General features: G+C 37.7%; 1 protein-coding gene across 1 annotated transcript in view; it reads left to right on the top strand.

Annotated features, from left to right (window-relative positions):
- LOC127433309 (opioid-binding protein/cell adhesion molecule-like) overlaps positions 1-18,832 on the top strand; it is a 238,759-nt gene that overhangs the window by 81,129 nt on the left and 138,798 nt on the right. The window lies entirely within an intron of this gene.

Genomic DNA, 18,832 nt, shown 5'->3' with positions numbered 1-18,832 from the left:
CCCAAGATGGGCATGGCACCGCCGGACACATCGCGTGTAAATCACGCTGGTCTGTCACTGCCTTTTCAGCCCTTGGACCGACCTCGCATTTCTATGGGCAGGGGTTCCCCTAGAGCAGGTCTCCAGGCACGTCGTGGATACAACAGATGCCTCGAAGATGGGCTGGGGTGCCGTATGCAACGGGCACAGGGCCGCCGGCTCCTGGACTGGCCCGCGGCTGCATTGGCACATCAACTGCCTAGAGTTGTTGGCAGTACTGCTCGCCCTGCGGAGGTTTCGGCTGTTGATCCAGGGCAAGCACGTGTTGGTCCGGACGGACAACACAGCGATGGTAGCAAACATCAACCGCCAAGGCGGTCTACGCTCCCATTGCATGTCACAACTTGCCTGCCATCTCCTCCTCTGGTATCAGCAGTGCCTCAAGTCGCTACGAGCCACTCATATCCCGGGCAACCTCAACACCACAGCGGACGTGCTGTCACATCAGCTTACCCTCAGGGGAGATTGGAGACTCCACCCTCAGCTGTTCCAGCTAATTTGGAGTTGATTTGGTCGAGCACAGGTAGACCTGTTTGCTTCCCGGGAATCCTCCCACTGCCCGCTTTAGTACACCCTGACCGAGGCACCTCTTGGTATAGACGTGTTGGCACACAGCTGGCCCCCTGGACTACACAAGTATGCATTTTCCCCAGTGATCCTACTTGCACAGACCCTGCAAGTCATCCTAGTAGCACCCTACTGGCCCACCCAGACATGGTTCTCAGATCTCACTCTTCTCACGACACTCCCCCACCTGGCGAATTCCCCTGAGGAAGGACCTTCTTTCTCAGGGACAGGGCACCATCTGGCACCTGCGACCAGACCTCTGGAATCTCCATGTCTGGTCCTTGGACGGGACATGGAGGACTTAAGTGGCCTACCGCCAGCGGTGGTAGACATGATCACTCAGGCTAGGGCTCCCTCTATGAGGCGCCTGTATGCCTTGAAGTGGCGTCTGTTCACTAAGTGGTGTTCTTCCCGATGCGAAGACCCTCAGAGATGCACAGTCGGATTGGTGCTTTCCTTCCTGCAGGAGAGGTTGGAGGGGCGGCTGTCCCCCTCCACCTTGAAGGTGTATGTAGCCGCTATTTCGGCTTATCACGATGCGGTAGATGGTAAGTACTTGGGGAAGCACAACTTGATCATCAGGTTCCTGAGAGGCGCTAGGAGGATGAACCCCTCTAGACCGTGCCTCGTCCCCCCATGGGATCTCTCTTTAGTCCTTCAGGGTCTACGGGGAGCTCCCTTTGAGCTTTTGGAGTCAGCTGAGCTTAAGGCACTCTCTTTTAAGACTGCCCTCCTGACTGCCCTCACTTCCATCATGAGGGTAGGGGACCTGCAAGCGTTCTCTGTCAGCAAATTTTCTTTTTTTTTAGAACTGCCCAAAGTTCTCCACGAATTAACAATTATGTCCATGTTAAAAGGTCCTAATATTAGCAGTGGGCTTTACCAGTGTTTTCGGATGTAGCATTTGCAGTCAAGTCATGAGATGTAACTTCTCAGTGAGTGCAAATTATTACTGTGTTGACTCATTATTTTCCCAAACCAGTTGGCAGATAGAGATAAAAAATAAATCTCAGTATATTTTATTTCTTTAGATAGGGATCATTTTAGATAAAACTAAACTAAATTGAAAGGACAAATTGAAAATGAAGTAGAAATAAAAAACTAAATTACAATTCGAAACAGCAGCTTTCACTTTCTTTAGTCTATGTTTGAGTGGAGGGGAAAAAGCAATAAATAATTGAAATGTCAACAGAACGCAATAAGAATTGTGTTGAAGGACAGTTTTATCTTCATACACCTAAAGCATATGTTTAACTAATCATAAAATATAGAGGTGTTTTTGTTTAATTTATATTGACAATTGTTGTTTTCTTAGTTGTGAAAGTTAAAATAAGCTTAAAATATTGATGTTGAGTTTACGGTTACAATTTGAATTCAGATTCATGAACAGATTCATTCAGACTCGACTCTGACTTGGCCTGTTATGGATTCGGTCTTGAGTCTGACTCGGCCCCTTTTGGACTCAGACTCGACTCAGACTCGATTGTTTAAAGACTTGGACTTGACTTGGACTTGACAAAGGTGGACTCGAATCCAACACTATAATATAGTACTACTTATTTATTCTGCATTAAATCCAGCATAGTTACCTATTAATAATGGAACAGCATTATAAAGTGTTACCAAATGTTCTATTTTCGTAAAACATAAAAATAAAAATAACCTTCCTGGAAAAATAAAAACATACTTTAAAGCTCTGTTCTGGGAACATCCAGGAACCACAACTTAAAGTTCCCAGAACATTCTGCACCCAAAATTGTTAGTTAGGTAGTTCTGAGAAAAGGTCTAGCATCTTTGTTTGCAGATGCACGCTTTGATATTTTGTGTCCAATGCAATGACATTTGGATATTTTAAAGTGTCCCTTCAGTGTCCTAAAGTGTCCAATTAATATGATTTTTTACCCACTGTAGTTCTAATGTTGAACTGTGAGAGATCTGCTTCATGTGCATTTTGTAGAGCTTGTACATTCTTACAGAGAAAGTCTTCATCATTTTTATAACACTGATTATTTAAAAATATTACCTATATATGAAAATACAAGTCGGTATTTTATATTTTCTTTTGAAGATAGAAGCACTGTGAGCAGACAAAGCTTTGTAGGCACTGCCTAATTTCCCCCCATTATCATGCATTTGTTGTTCATGTTCACTTATTGCCTATTTGTAGCCACAGATTTCTTATCCCGCTAATGAAGAAAGTAACCAATTCTATGCACTAGTGGTCAAACAGCATGCATTAGGGTAGGCGGCATTGTTGGCTTTGGGCGAGTGTGGTCCATATAGCTTGTGCTGTTTACTTATCCCTCTCTCCCTCTAAAGGGCAAGTTAAGTGGCTGTGGAAACGGGAGTGATTTCTGTCCGCAGTGTGCTGAGGTAGAAAAATGATGGCAAATGTAGTGGGCTTACTGATCAATAGCACATTTCTGCACAGTGTGAAAACAACATCACTCACACTGGAAAAGAACAGCGATTTTTATCAATATGTTATTTTTTTCTTCTCTTCCTCCTCTCAAGAAAGTTGAAAAGGGGGGTACAGTACATTTAACATTTCATTATTTGAACTTCAAAGCTTCAAAGCCTTCAGCTCAGAATCTTTTGCTCCAACTCTGATGAATACTTGTAATATATACTTCCCTCCGGATGGCTTCAAAAATTTTGACCTACATACAGTAATATTTACCCATAAATGTTTCACTAATACAATTTTTTTTTATCGCTGTTTGCAGCCTTCTCCATCGGCATGTCCTTTCATTTTGTTTAAGCATTCAAAATTCAGAGACGGATAACAGTGCCTCTTAGTGATGTATTGTCTTAGAGCTTTTTAATGTCATATAGATGTAGAGCAAGTGAACTTTGAAATCGGTGGAAGAATCGTTGCTTTCTAAGCCATGACTAATTTAAGACCAAAGCCTCCAAACACTCCAATGTAATCCCCAGTCTTTCACTGCAGTCTACAACCTTTGATGAAAGTCAATGAAGATCAAGGGAGCCTGTCAAGCGCTTTCCAATTTGTCAAGCCTAATATAAATGAAAGTCACTTTTCCAGAGAATATTGCGTTGTTGGCCTCAGAGTTCCTTTCAACAGGTTATTTGCTATCCAGCTAATCTCTTCTGAACAGCAGCACAATAGTGAGTCCAGAAAATATAAATTTTGCACAACTCCAAAATCAATGTTTACACTGACTTTTTTGTTTTAGAAAAGATATGACTCGCAATTAAAAGTTTTAAGCCATAATAGGTCTATATACGTGGAAAATGAAATGCATAAATGATGGTGTCTCAGTGGTTAAGGCTCTGGGTTACTGATCAGAAGGTCAGGGGTTCAAGCCCCAGCACTGCCAAAGATGCCACTGTTGGGCCCTTGAGCAAGGCCCTTGACCCTATCTGCTCCAGGGGTGCCATATCATGGCTGACCCTGCACTCTGACCCCAGCTTAGCTGGGATATGTGAAATAAAAGAATTTCACTGCATATGTGCAAAATGTGTGATAAATAAAATTATTATTATTAATTAATTATTAATTATTAAGATTGATGTAAATCACATTAAATATGACCTGGCTGTTCACACTGAATGCACATTGGAAAAAATCAGATGCATATCCGAATAATTTCCACAAATGAAAGTGGATTTTAAAAAGTCATAATAAGTGCACTTTTGCGAGTTCACACTGTCATCCAATTAACCTCTTTGCATGCGAGTTCTTACTGTACTGACTAATCCCCCAGCACGAGTTACTTAATGTTTGCTGTATTTAATAAAAAAAAAAGAAAAAAGAAATGTCGCCTCACACTTCACAGCAGAAATTCTAGAGTGAGGAATTCAATATTATTAACGATATAATGTGATTTTAATATGTTTATAATGATTGATTATGATAGATACGATGCAATTACTAATGTGATTACCCGCATGTGCACAGCCATGTTGTTTACATTGAAATGCTGCATGGGATTCTGAGTCACAGCAAAAATGGTTCTACAAAACTTGCCCCTTCCACTTTGTTGCATCAGAAGTGAGAATCAGTGATGGGAGAACTGAGAGAAGGCTCAAGTGGACTAACTAGAAAACAGCACCGTATTGCTGCATCAAAACAGCCAGCTCAAATGCTAATGGCTTTAAATTTTCATTTTGTGAGTATTTGAAAGTTTGTAACATAAAAAATAAAGATATTGTGATGATGAAAATACTATTTGAGCAGCTCTTTCAATATGACACCAGCTTCTGTCATTCTTTCTTGGTAAACACTAGTCTCACATAGCCAGACCTATGACTGCGGCATATGTCTGGGGTCTTTACCTGCTTTAATTGGCCAAGAACCACCCATTTAGACAGGAAAAGCCATCTAACGGACATGTTAAGTGACCAATCATAGTCAATTATGTCATTACGGGGTATTTGGGGCAGTGTTTTCGGAGATGTATCATACCGTAATAAAAGACGAAATGGAGGAAAAATAGTCTTCGTGAGCAATTGCACAGAAAACAAATGGTAGAAGAGCACAGTATGTGTAGAGAGTCAAAGTACAGCATAGAAAACCACATTATAAAAAAAGATTATAAATGATTACAGAGAAATTCACAGACATAACAAAATAAATAAATCAGAAAATGGAGCTCTGCTCGTGGATATCTTCTTTACTTTCTGCTACGTGCCTAAAATGAAACTGAGTATCTTTAAAAAATTTTATGTCACTAACCTGACAAACTTGGGCAAATTCTGTGATTATTTCATCCGTAAAAATGTTCATTCTATTAACATGGAACCTTGTGAACACAACTTTGCTTGATGAAACTTCCTGTGTCCGTCTACTCGCGGAAGTTTAATCGAACCAGCCAATCAGATTTGCGCTGAGTTGATCGAAAAAGTGTTTTCCAGTTTTGTGTGCCATAAGCATCAGACAGTTAGTGCACGGACTCTGGGCGGTCCGTGGGCATGTTGTCTGAGGCTGAGACTAGGTAAACAGTAGCACAAATGCAGATCACACCAGTTTGATCATACTCCTCTGAGCCCAGCTGTGGTGAGCAGGCATCTGGGCAGAGCAAGGCCAGGGAGATAAGTGGTGAACGAGTTCCACCTGTGAGCCACACTGGTCTCATGTTCCAGTGAGGAGCAGTGGGAGTACATAAGGAGAGGAGACAGTAGCGGACAGGAGAGAGAGATGCACGGGGCTATGTGTGTGTGTCTGTGTGAAGCGACTGCTGAAAAGCAAGCAATGTGTGTAGTTAGGTTGCTGAAAAGCACGATTATTTTTTTATGTGTTGGTCTTTGTTGGTTACACTGAAAAGTGTTATCATTAAAAGAACTTACGCTGGATTGTCCACCCGGCTCCTGCTTCCTCCTTCTGTAGAAAGGCAGAGTTCTGCCACACCAGCCTAGTGTAATATCAGTGGTTTGATCGTACATGCGAAAAGGTTAACAGATCTGGGTCACAAGTGAGCATACCACATTCAGCTGTAATAACTTTTATTCACACAAATCACAAGTAAATCAGAAGATTATCAGTTCACAAACACATACTTTTGACTCTGTTCCTCACACATTGCTTTCTTATGACATCAAAACACTTTTACTATTTCGCATGTCTTGGAAGGCAATACATTATAACATTTGCAATACATTAACAACTACATTTACTAACTTATTAAAAATATAAAAATAACACCCAAATGGGGATTTGACAGTCCATGAAGCAAAGATGGCAGTATCCAGATCACATACTTTTGTGGCTACATGCGCCAGCTGCACAACTGCGATTGAAATGATTAAGAATGATAAAGGATAACTCTTTCCAGGTATTTTAGACCTCTTTGTTGACAACATTATTTCTTAGATGTAAGGAAGAAGGAAGCAGAATTGGAAAAGAGATAAAAGTCTGCAATCCCAGTCTGATAATCAGTGTCCTTTTATTATCCCCAATAAGGTGCTCATTCCCCAATCATGTGCAGTTTCCATTAGTCTTAATAGCTATACACCGAACACCCTGAATTCTCCATTCCACAATCTATAAAGAAAGGCCCTGAAATACTGTAGCTAGTATGCTGGGCCCTAACCAGACACAATGTGACAAAACAACATGTCTAAAAATATCTCTTCTGTGTTAATCGCCTCTGTTCTAACCAGCCATAACAATGATAAGTCTCTTGGTTTCTATTTCTGTCATTTCGTACTGGGTTGTCTAATCCTGGCTTCCCTAAATTTCAAAAATCTTATTTCATTTCAGTCAGAAATTAGGGTCCGGAAATTACATTTCCTTCACTCAATCTTTTTTCTTTAACACCTTGCATAATCAGTAAACAAACTATTTCAAATTCACTTGTGTTCACTAATGAGACAAGGTCAAATACAATACATGCAGTTAACAACCAAGGCATCTTAATTATTGCATTGAAATGTCCTTTCGGGAATAGTAAGTCAATTCTGTATCATGCAAAACAAAAATTGCTTTGAATCTCATGCATTAAAATGCATGATATCAGCTCATAATTACTGCTTAGCACAATGAGAGTCCAATTATAGCCAACGAGGATTAATTTGAAAAGTCACCACAGCAGATCTGTTAATTTTACACCTACAAATACAGAAATTCATTTAGATTGGTTGTATCTTGTATATTTTGCATTAATTAGACATAATACAGCTTATAGAGGAAGTTTAGTGAAATTGGACTGTGACTATGAGGAATAATACAACTAACTGTGTTTTAATTTACATGATAGCTAACCCAGATTTAATCAGACTTGGTTACATGATAGCTTTGCTTCGAAATGAATTAGAGAAAGAGAGAGAGAGAGAGAGAGAGAGAGAGAGAGAGAGAGAGAGAGAGAGAGAGAGAGAGAGAGAGAGAGAGCCTTTCAAATGGCCATTCTGTACTGCATTTGTAAAACGTCTCCCAAAGGCTGTGTTCATTGACTTTATGTATTCTTGTAATCTTTATACCAGTTTCAGGGTTTCACAATAAAACCAAGTGAACGCTTTTTGCCCAACATAGTGAGGAGGCTTCTTGCTTGCAAACATCCATCAATCATTAAAGCATTTTGAGATTTCAGCCAAATTGTCGGGGCTGGATCTAGTTATTGCTGTAGTTGTGGCTATCCCAGTTGTGGCAATTTTCTTCAGTAAAGAACAGCTGTGCTCACGTCAATTTTTGTTATCCTGCTGTTCTTTCTTCTTCTTTAGTGTAACTTTCTTTTTTATCACACTAAAATCCTCTTGTTCTGCCACCATTTACTTAACCATATTTTTGGTATATTTTAAAGTACACTAAATTGATGTGATACTATGTGATGTGGTACAATTGACTTTGATCAGTCTTTGCATTTTTTAACAAAGAGGACATTAACATTTGCAGTACATTTAATCATTTTAGCAGATGTTTTTTTTTTCTTCCAAAGTGACTTATAAAGACTTATACCACAGTGCAGAGTTTCGAGAGTAACCTCGAAACGTTTTCGAGAGTAGTAAAGAAACTTGAGCAGACGTGTAGGTAGTCAGTGGAGTGAGACCTTTAATAGGGGTGTGATGCTCTTTTTTGTTGGTTGACCAAATATACCACCACGTTCTGGATTATTTAGTGTAGGGAGACTGGAATGTGCAAAGAGAGAGGAGGGTGGGATCGGGACATGGCTCAAGGCAGATTCAAACCCGTCCCCATGAGCTCTTACGTGTCATAATCACGATCCACTGTGCCATAGCTACAACTGATTTTTATTTTTCATTAGAACCCCACCCAAATGAGAAGTTATCGGCTGGGGGGAGGGTTTGGGGTGTTGTGTTGTGGCAATGTGTTGGCCCACTTTGACATATCGCAGCCCCATTTCGTGGCCGGCCCACAGGGAAATGTCCTGGTTCTCCCAGTGGCCAGTCCACATCTGGGCATGGTCATGAAATTTTGGTATTTTCATGCATGCATGCGCTAAGTCTAAGTGGGTTTGGCGAAACTGCATGCTCAAAGCACTAATGGGCTGGGTCAAGTGCAATTTAATTCTGAGCACCAGCTATATAAACAAAGACAGCACATTCATAAGAACTTGGTAGTGTGAATGGACTGCATGCAATGAATTAGAAGAATAGAAATGTTGACTTAAGTTCTTTTGTGCATTAATTGTCTGTGTCCTTGTTGAATGTCAGGCATACAGTGTTTGTATGACAGTGACACGCTCCTTTTATACGCATGGAAAATGTGTTTCTGGTAATGATTCAGATTTACGCTCCGTTAAATGATAGAGAATGTAAATATGAATAATTTTCATCTACTGACAAACAAATCATGGCTAGTATTAAAAGTGATTGTATCAGAATGCACTTCACTTCTAACAGTAGATTAATATTACCACCTGCAGTTGGAATCTCCAGACTGCAAATGCAGGAACTGAGTTTAGACTTTGCGCTGAAAACAGATGGGCTTTTGAAACGTCTAAGCGCAATGACCTATTGCCAGGGCTGGGTAGTAATGAAATACAAGTAACGGGAATACATATTTAAAATACAAATATAAGTAACTGTATTCCACTACAGTAAACAATTTAAATCATTGGTATTTAGAATACAGTTACACTCAAAAAGTATTTTGATTACTGAAGAGATTACTTTACATTTTATTGTCATTTGTTCATTTAATATTTAGTCTTTTCAGATGGAAAAAATGTATACATATAAATGATGCAATCCAAAGTGCATTTGAACAGTGGTGAAACACTTTCTTATGATGTGTTACATTTATACGAGCAGACAGAGAAGTAAATTTGAAGTAAGTTTGGAGCACAAGAAATAGAAATAAACCTTGTGTAAATTGTCAGCTTTACGTTAGCTAAAATGCTATTTCTATCCATTTTAAATGCACGTTACCAGGCCTGATCTTTTTTTTTTTATCAAGAAAATTCATGTTGGATCATAATTTTTTATTTTTTTATTTTTTTATTATTTTTTCTAGTAAGACCTTTGATATTAGGGCAAAAATCATATACTTGAAAATAATCTTTGTATTGTTTTCCTGTAAAAATATCTAAAAACCCTAAAACAAGATCAATTTGATTTATCTTGTTTTAGAAACAACACTGCATAAGATATTTAGGTTTTTCAGAGAATGTATTTTTAACATGTGTATTTTGTCTTACTGTACTGGCAGAATTTTTAGTCAAAACAAGTGAAAAAATCTACCACTGCTGAATAAGTAATCCAAAGTATTTCGAATATGTTACTGACCTTGAGTAATCTAACAGAATAAGTTACAAATTACATTTTACAGCATGTATTCTGTAATCTGTAGTGGACTACATTTCTAAATTAACCCTCCCAACCCTGCCTATTGCTCAGGAAATTAGCATATTACGATTTGCGCTACTTCATTAACATACAATAAACCCACAGTTTGCGCGCATAAACCCACAGATAGTGCAAACACTCCCATTCACGCCCACTTGTGCTTTGCACTGGCAAGAAAATTGCGCTTAGAAATAGCGCTCTCACGAACATTGTATAAGATGTTGCACACAGGATGATTCAGGATGTTTTGTTATTTTTACCAGAAAATTAGACAAAAATACTTATTTTTTTTTGCAGTGTTTTCTCCTGAACACCATTTAATGTGCTATTGAAATGGTTATTTACAGTAAATAGTGTCATACATTTTTATTTATAATCATTCTAATTGTATTAATTAATTGTTGACATTCCATTTTTGACTTGAAAATGAACAAATGCCATAGTAAAACCTAAAAGATCAATATACGACTCGACTATTTAATAAACATAAAGGCAGAAAAAGATCATACAGTAACATATTTGAGCAAACATGAAGCAGGCTTATCTGATATAAAATTTTAATGGCAAGTTGGCATAAAGGCCATACAACTAAATGTGAATATATTTTATAATAGTTACTGTATGTGGGAATTCAATTAGTTGGTTATGAACGTGTTTGAGACATTTGCCACTGTTTCCTCAATACTTGCTGATTAGTAAACGGAGTAAAAATGGCTAAATTCCCCAATGGTGCTTCTAAGGAGATTCTTCCTATGCCGACACAACAATGTGACAGATAATAAATGTGCAGGCCATGAGCCACTCCCTGTATGAGATTTGTCATCATATCCAGTCCAGTTGCTTCAGGGTCAGGACTCAAATTAATTCCTCACTGACTACAGCAGACTGTGTGAGTGATATTGCAGGCTGCTATTTTTGAACAATAGAAATGCATGTGTCTGCTTGCTGGATGGATGCAGTAGTGGCAGCAGGTCTTTAAACTGCCCTGTAATTTACTAACCTTTTGTCAAACACAGCTCAGCGGAGTTCATTAATGCACTGTAGCTCTGCAGGAGAGGATGTCCCTTTAAAACCTGTTAACTTTTAAACATACTGTTATAAATAGTTTATGACAGGTTTATGACACAGTTATAACACCCCAATTACCTTAGAGTCCACCAGAATGCTTCCATAATATAAACCAATGGATGTGTTTTTAACAATCTATATTGTGTCTAGTGTGTTTTTTTTTTTTTTAAGATTGTATGGATAGTTAATTTGTTGTTCAATACAAAAGTACTGTTAAACACAGCTCCCCGTCTTTTATTATTAATACAATACATGGGGACAGGTGTGCCAGCAGAGAAAGATTCTTTGTTTCTTTTATGTTATTATTCATAGGATACAGGTTGCCAGAAATATTAGAGGTCTTCTTTATTTATTTCGGCAAACAATTTCATGTCTCAATTGGAGATGTATAGGCAACTGCATGGGGGAATATTTTCAAAACGCCAAATAAGAATCCATTGTTTTCTAGCACATGCTGTTTTGTGGGTGTCAACAACATTTCTCAAAAGGAGAATATCTGCTTTCTCACATTGAAGAATTGATGAGAATTTGTTGAAGCAGAAACAAGAGCTCCATAAAAAGTTCATTTTTCAGTGATTGTGATGTTTAAAAACCAGACATGACAACACAGCATCTGTTTTATCTGGTTTTCGCCTAAAGGAAAATGAAACTTACCCATGAAATGCATTCAAAAAAATTAAACATTCTAGATGAAGCACAACAAAGAACATACATCGAACTATTTTGTAACTTCTGTGATTCAGTGATTTTATACTGCTTTGTAGTTTGAAATGAGAAAGAGCAACCTTCAAAAGAAGGCATATAATACACTGTTTTCTCCCTCACTCTTTCTATGAAATAAAGAGAAATTAATTCCCAAGGACACAACACTCAGTGTTAGTTTAGCAAAAGTTATCACATGAGAAGGAACTGCTCAGTTCCCTACACGGTTAGCAACTCTCCTCTGGGAATACACTCTGTTCTGTTTAAACAGATTTTTCTAGGCTGAAGATAATGGTGGTATTGCACATCCTTAAAAAAAAACCTTGAGGTAGGGACATTGAGGTCGAAGGAATAAGGTTTTAGAAAGGATCTTTCTTGCAGCCTGGTCTGTGGAGAAGTCAGTCAAGTAGCTTCTATAATGAATGTCACAAAAATCACAGCATTGTAAATGATCTATTTCCTGTAAGAAATTATTTCAATCAGTGCTATTTTTTTTATTTTTATTATTATTATTATTCTAAAGATGTTTGAATTGAAGTGTTTCAACATATCATGATGAATTTCACACTCAATAAAATATGGTTCAATATGTCAGTCCAGATAAAGCAAGTTCATAAATGTTGTTTCATCCTACATTTACAAAGATAGTTCACCAAAAAATAAAATTCTGACATTTTATTCACCCTCATGTTGTTTCCAAGCCCATATGACTTGGAGATATTTAGCAGAATGTTCAAGCTTCTTCTTCTTTTTTACAATACAATGCAATTGAATGCGGACCTGGAACAGTTGTTGTCATCATTCACTTTCATTGTATGGAAAATAGTATCTTAGAAATTCTGCTAAATTTTAGAGTGACCTATCCATGTATGTAATTATATTTGGCAAGTTTATTGCAGCTCTATTTAGTACTGTATAAAGATCTAAATATTACACTTTTTTTGTGGCAGCCAAAGTGACTTATGGAGTGTGACAGACACTTGGTATCAAGGAGTTCAGATTCAGTCTTGGTTGCATGCCTGAGATTGTGTGACACTAATGAAATTAATATTTGCAACTGTTTTGGCCCAGAAAGTTCAGATGGGAGATTATTCTTTAGCCTGAATTTTTTGGAGGGATAATTCTTTTGTGTGTGTGTGTGGGGGGGGGGAGGTTTAAGTGGTTTACGAGGACTTTTTTTAGGTTATAAACTGGTAATTACAAGGGTATTATGCTATAAATGTGGTTTATGAGGACATTTCTAGTGTACCCATAATTCAAATAGCTTAGAAAACATACTAAATAATGTTTTATTGAAAATGTAAAAATTCTGAAAGTTTTTTTGTGAGGGTTAGGTTTAGGGTTAGGGGTAGGGTTTGGAGATATAATCTATAGTTTGTACAGTATAAAAATCATTATGTCTATGGAGAGTCCTCATAATGATAGCTGCACCAACATGTGTGTGTGTGTGTGTGTGTGTGTGTGTGTGTGTGTGTGTGTGTGTGTGTGTGTGTGTGTGTGTGTAAAAGCTGAACACAAAAGAAAAGGCCATGTGAAGATTACATTCTACTGTTTCCATTGTATAATTACAGGTTTGATTTTTATCAATTCTGACTTGGCCAATTAACCTTTGTCAGTCTTCTGGGTTATTGTTACTCAACAAATAACCTATAATAAAAGCATTCTTAACATTTTATTAACTGGTTGGTGCACCAATGGCAACATTGTTGTTGCTTAGAGTTGTTAAATAATAGAGCACACAACTGCTAGCATTGTTAAAGAGACATTTTCTATACAAATATTTAAAAACTATGCTAATTTGTTTGTATTTGTCTGCAACAGCTGTTCAGATCACTATTTGCATTAATTATTAGGCATATAGTTTAAAAATCATATTAACTGCTTATCCTGAGACAAGTCAAAAGTTAAGGCACAATAATAATTTCATGATTTCAGTGATACACACACACACACACACACACACACACACACACATGCACACACAAGATAAGTGCAAAAGTAACTAACTTTTCCTATTTTTATCAGGTTTACATTTGACAAATTGATAATGTTAAACTTTAGAAACCGTGCAAACAGGGACATTGAATATCAGGTGATAGCAGGAAAGTGAGTGTGCATGAATAGTTTTGAGAGACTCTAAATGCCAACCAGAGATTGAGAGTCAGATATTTCAATATTAACAACTCAGTCGTCTCCCTCAAAATAATCTGCATAACCATTCGGAATGATAATTGACATTTTCAACATGCTTCCCTCAAACTGAGCGATTTCAGCTCTCACTCCAATGCATACAGCTGAATTAATTTTTCTCGCAGGAATGGCTCAACTGTAGTAACATTTTGATTGAAAAGCTTAAGTGAAACGCATTTACCTTGAAGACAGTGGCACCCTCAGCTACACAGTTACCGACTTTGGTAAGATCGCAAAGACTGCAGCTACCTGAGATATAGTTGTGGAAATGGTATGCTAATGTCCTAGATTTCTGCCCCAAATTGCTTTTGACCTTGAGGTTAAATGTGGACTTTTGCAGTGCACATATATTAAGTATCTAGCTATTTGATAAGAAATTCCAAGATATGACATGCCAGAGTGCATTCAGACTACAGTTGTCATTACACACCAATATACAGTAGTAGGAAATAGTTCAGTTCAAATATATTTAGTCAATACTACCAACTGAATGGCTTTAACAAGTACTATGAGTTCTGCTTGAGGGATCTGTGGTATACTATATATACTATATCTTTATTGATCCATTTGCAGTTAAGAGACTATGAAAATAAGCCACAAATTAAAGCTACTCGAGGCTGTGCCTATGATTTATTGGAGTGCTTAAAACTTCCTTAACTGTGATAAAATCACTATAATGCACAGCCTCAAGTGGTGCATTGCTTAAAAAAATGGCAACAACACACTCAAAAACTTTAAGCTTATTTTTATGATTTACACATTTCAATTTCATAACAAATTTCCATTAAATTGAATTGTGTCTTTTTAATTTATTTTCCAAATTACATTAAACTATTAAAATATATTACATACAGTATTTTTCAACTATATATATAATTTAATTTTGTTAAAGATTACTCAATTCAGTTTTGTTACATATAAAAAATTAAAAAAAAAAGTGTGGAGGACAAATCTCAATTGCCTCTGCTTCCGCAAATCTTATCACGTGTCTTGCTTAGCGCGTTACCATTTTGCGCTTTTCACCATGGCATCCATACACAACTCCCCTCGAGCCCCATTGAGTGCGAGAACCACCTTATTGCGACCACGAGGAAGGTAACCCACGTGACTCTATCTACCCTAGCAACCGGGCCAATTGGTTGCTCTGGAAGCCTCGCAGGAGTCACTCAGCACACCCTGGATTCGAATTTACGATTCCAGGGGTGGTAGTCAGTGTATTTGCTTGCTGAGCTACCCAGGCCCCCGAAATGTGTAAATCTTAAAATTATTTTTTGATTGTAGCAATACGAAAAAACATCACCAAGGTCCAATGAATAGTTTTGTATTAATAATTAAGTCAGAACTATTCATTTTATAAAAACAAATATACCTTATTATACATTATAGTATTGGGTCAGTGGGCATTTTGATATGGAGGGAGAGAAGGACTGAAATAATGTACTGTATAGGCAGATGGATAGCTGCATATACAGAGATGGATAGGTCATTCTAGATAATTGCATCTTCTACAGGGAACAGGACTACAGAAAATGGAAGACAGGAGTTGATCAAAAGTGACTACAGTTATATCACAAACAGCAGCCCGCATGACCTATCTTGTATACACCGATCGGCCACAACATTAAAACAACCTGCCTAATATTGTGTAGGTCCCCTTTGTTCTGTCAAAACAATGCCAACCTGCATCTCAGAACAGCATTCTGAGATGCTATTCTTCTCACCAAAATTGTACAGAGCGGTTATCTGAGTTACCGTAGACTTTGTCAATTTGACCTCTCATCAACAAGGCGTTTCCATCCACAGAACTGTCACTCACTTGATGTTTTTTTGTTTTTGGCACCATTCGGACTAAATTCTAGAGACTGTTGTGTGTGAAAATCCCAGGAGACCAGCAGTTACAGAAATACTCAATCCAGCCCATCTGGCACCAACAATCATGCCACAGTCCAAATGACTGAGATAAAAAAAAAAAACAATTCACCATTCTGATTGTTGATGTGAACATTAACTGAAGCACCTGACCCTTATCCGCTTGATTTTATGCACTGCACTGCTGCTACATGATTGGCTGATTAGATAATCACATGGATGATTGTTGGTGCCGGACAGGCTGGTTTGAGTACTTCTGTATCTGGTTATCTCCGGGATTTTCACTCACAACAGTCTCTAGAATTTTTTCAGAATGGTGTCAAAAACAAAAAAATATCCAGTGAGCAGCAGTTCTGTGGATGGAAACCCCTTGTTGATGAGAGAGGTCAACAGAGAATGGCCAGACTGGTTCAAACTGACAAAGTCTATGGTAACCGCTCTGTACAATTGTGGTGAGAAGAATATCATCTCAGAATGCTATTCTGAGATGCGGGTTGGTGCTGTTTTGGCAGCATGAGGGGGACCTACACTATACTAGGCAGGTGGTTTTTATGTTGTGTCTGATAAAGCCTCAGGACTCTGCAAGAAGTCAGTGGCTTCATATGTGTTAATTCACATATTAAAGGCTCTGCCTTTCTGCTTTCATCCATTCATGGTGATCTTTTTTGTCTGTTTATATTAGTGGTGTTCACTTGTATAGAGATGCTCGCTGTGCATGTCTATGAAAGAGCTTTCATAGAGCAGGTCAAAGCAAGTGTTTATTTGATTATCTCTGGTCATGGGTATAATCTGCACCCATTTATTTGCTGACCTATTGCAACACACTGACTACAGATAACAGGGTGTTATAATATCATCAAAAATTTACATACATTAATATCATGCACACTTAGAATAAAAAGTTCAGTACAGAACCCCAAATAACCATTTTTTTCTAAGAGTGTAGATGTGACCTCTTCATCACCTATTCACAATCAAACATTGAAATGAAACATTCTTTTATCCACCCACCAAGATTTTCTGCATTCATCTAGAGCTATAGGATACAACTCAGCTGAGCTTCCTCCATGAAAAATAAATATAATTGGCACAACTGAGATGTTCGAATAGTCAAAGGATTTTTTTTCCTTTTCTTTGTAAATCAATCAGTTGGGGTGTTAAGGATCAGTAGACTTCTGTTTTCTTCCTGAATTATTACCAAATCAAGAGTATCATTTTCAGCACCTTCACAGAGGTGTGGATTCACACTTCTAATTAGCTAAACTGATCTGCGATTTGCTTAGGTCATATGGGTTTATAATTAAATAGCAGTTGAATCAAATCAGAATCTCAAGGACCAGGTAGCATAACAGGAAGATATTTGTTTTAATTAAATCTTATCTCACACTATACTTCAATTTGCCATGTTCATCATCATTATTATTGTCATCATCATCATTTTCAAGTAACAATCTCTGACAAATGAGGAAAGAACTCTGCCAATAAACAGTGAAACCCTTTCTGCTGTCATTTTATTCCCTGTAAGATACCTTTCATGTTAACATATTGCCTTGCTGCTTTTAAAATATTATGTTAGTTTGCAGTCAAAGACTGCATGAACATAAGATTGATCATTTGTAATAGTCAATTTGAGAAATTACACATTACATAAAATATGAGGATACTTTGATGCATAAAATTATTGTAACATCCTAATCATGGATGGAAAAGTGTGATGGAAATATGCAAATAAGGTAAAATACTCCCATTTTAATGGTTGAATGTTGCTGAATGGATGGTGTTTTTCACAAGTCTGATTGCAAAATCACATATTAACATGAATGCCACTGATTGTCTATCCAAGAACACACAATAACTGGTTTGATGCTGTATATGGTAATATTATTGGCCCACCTATTCCCGTGTTTAGAGATTAAGTATGAGTATATTGTACACATATGTCAATTTGAACAAAGACACTAGGATGTTTGGCTCTTAATGACTTAATATCAAATTAAATGCTGTTTAACTGCAACATGCGTCGTCATTTATATACACACTCATGAGCCATGGGGTGCTCCCGGTCAGCAGTGGTGAGTACCTACCGACAGTGGTCCGAGGAGGGACAAACCACAAACCGGCAACAGGGTGTTGGACACACAAGGCTCATCGATGCGTGAGGGCAATGAAGGCTACCTTCAGGGGTCTTGTAGAGTCCATGCCTGTAGAGTCGGTGCTGTTTTGGTGGCATACGGAGGACCAACAGCATTTAAGGCAGGTGGTTATAATGTTTTGGCTCATCGGTGTGTATGTGTGTGTATATATATATATATATATATATATATATATATATATATATATATATATGAAAAAAAAAACATTTAATGTGAAATATATATACACCAGTCAGCCACAACATTAAAACCACCTACCTAATGCCGCAAAATGACAGGTGGTTTTAATGTTATGGCTGATCGGTGTATATATATTTCACATGAAATGTTTTTTGTCATCTGACATACCAGAATTTGGCTATTTAAGGTCTTTGATCATGTGAAATTGTTTATATTAAAAGGGAGTTTGTATTAATACACCTTGTGTACATAATGTACTGTGTGTGAGTCAAAATATCTAAATTTACTAAATAAACTTTATATAATTGAAATGCATTGCCATTGACAAAACAAGCCATTTTCTATATGGTATGTATATAAATCTGACATTTAACTTTATTGCATTTAAGATGAGTTGCATTTTTGACCCATTCTAGGCTGTAAAAGTTAGCTCTAAGAGTTGATGAAATCATGGTCTACATTTCTTCATGATAATGGCCCATTATGTAAGCCTAATGCTGCTCATAATCATTATTAGAATAATAGCCACGTCGTCCACAGTTAGCTTAAGTGTAAAAAGCACATCAAAAATATTTTCCAATTCCCTGTATTGACCTTATTGTGTGGTGTGCTGTGCCTGTCTTCTCCGCATGCGTTCACCCTGAGTTCAGCTCTAGTTAGGAAGATGCAGGAACTGATGGGCAGTCAGTTTTCTCACCTATCCGAGAGCGAGAGCACCACCAACCGCGCGCCGAGCGCGTTCTTCCTTTTTCAGGGAGCACTTCTTTCCACACAAACCCGTTTCAGCACCACTGGAGCTG

The sequence above is a fragment of the Myxocyprinus asiaticus genome, chromosome 43, assembly GCF_019703515.2.
Source record: "Myxocyprinus asiaticus isolate MX2 ecotype Aquarium Trade chromosome 43, UBuf_Myxa_2, whole genome shotgun sequence".
Taxonomy (NCBI): domain Eukaryota; kingdom Metazoa; phylum Chordata; class Actinopteri; order Cypriniformes; family Catostomidae; genus Myxocyprinus; species Myxocyprinus asiaticus.
Note: the sequence above shows the minus strand (reverse complement) of the source record. Positions and strands in the feature narration are given on the sequence as shown.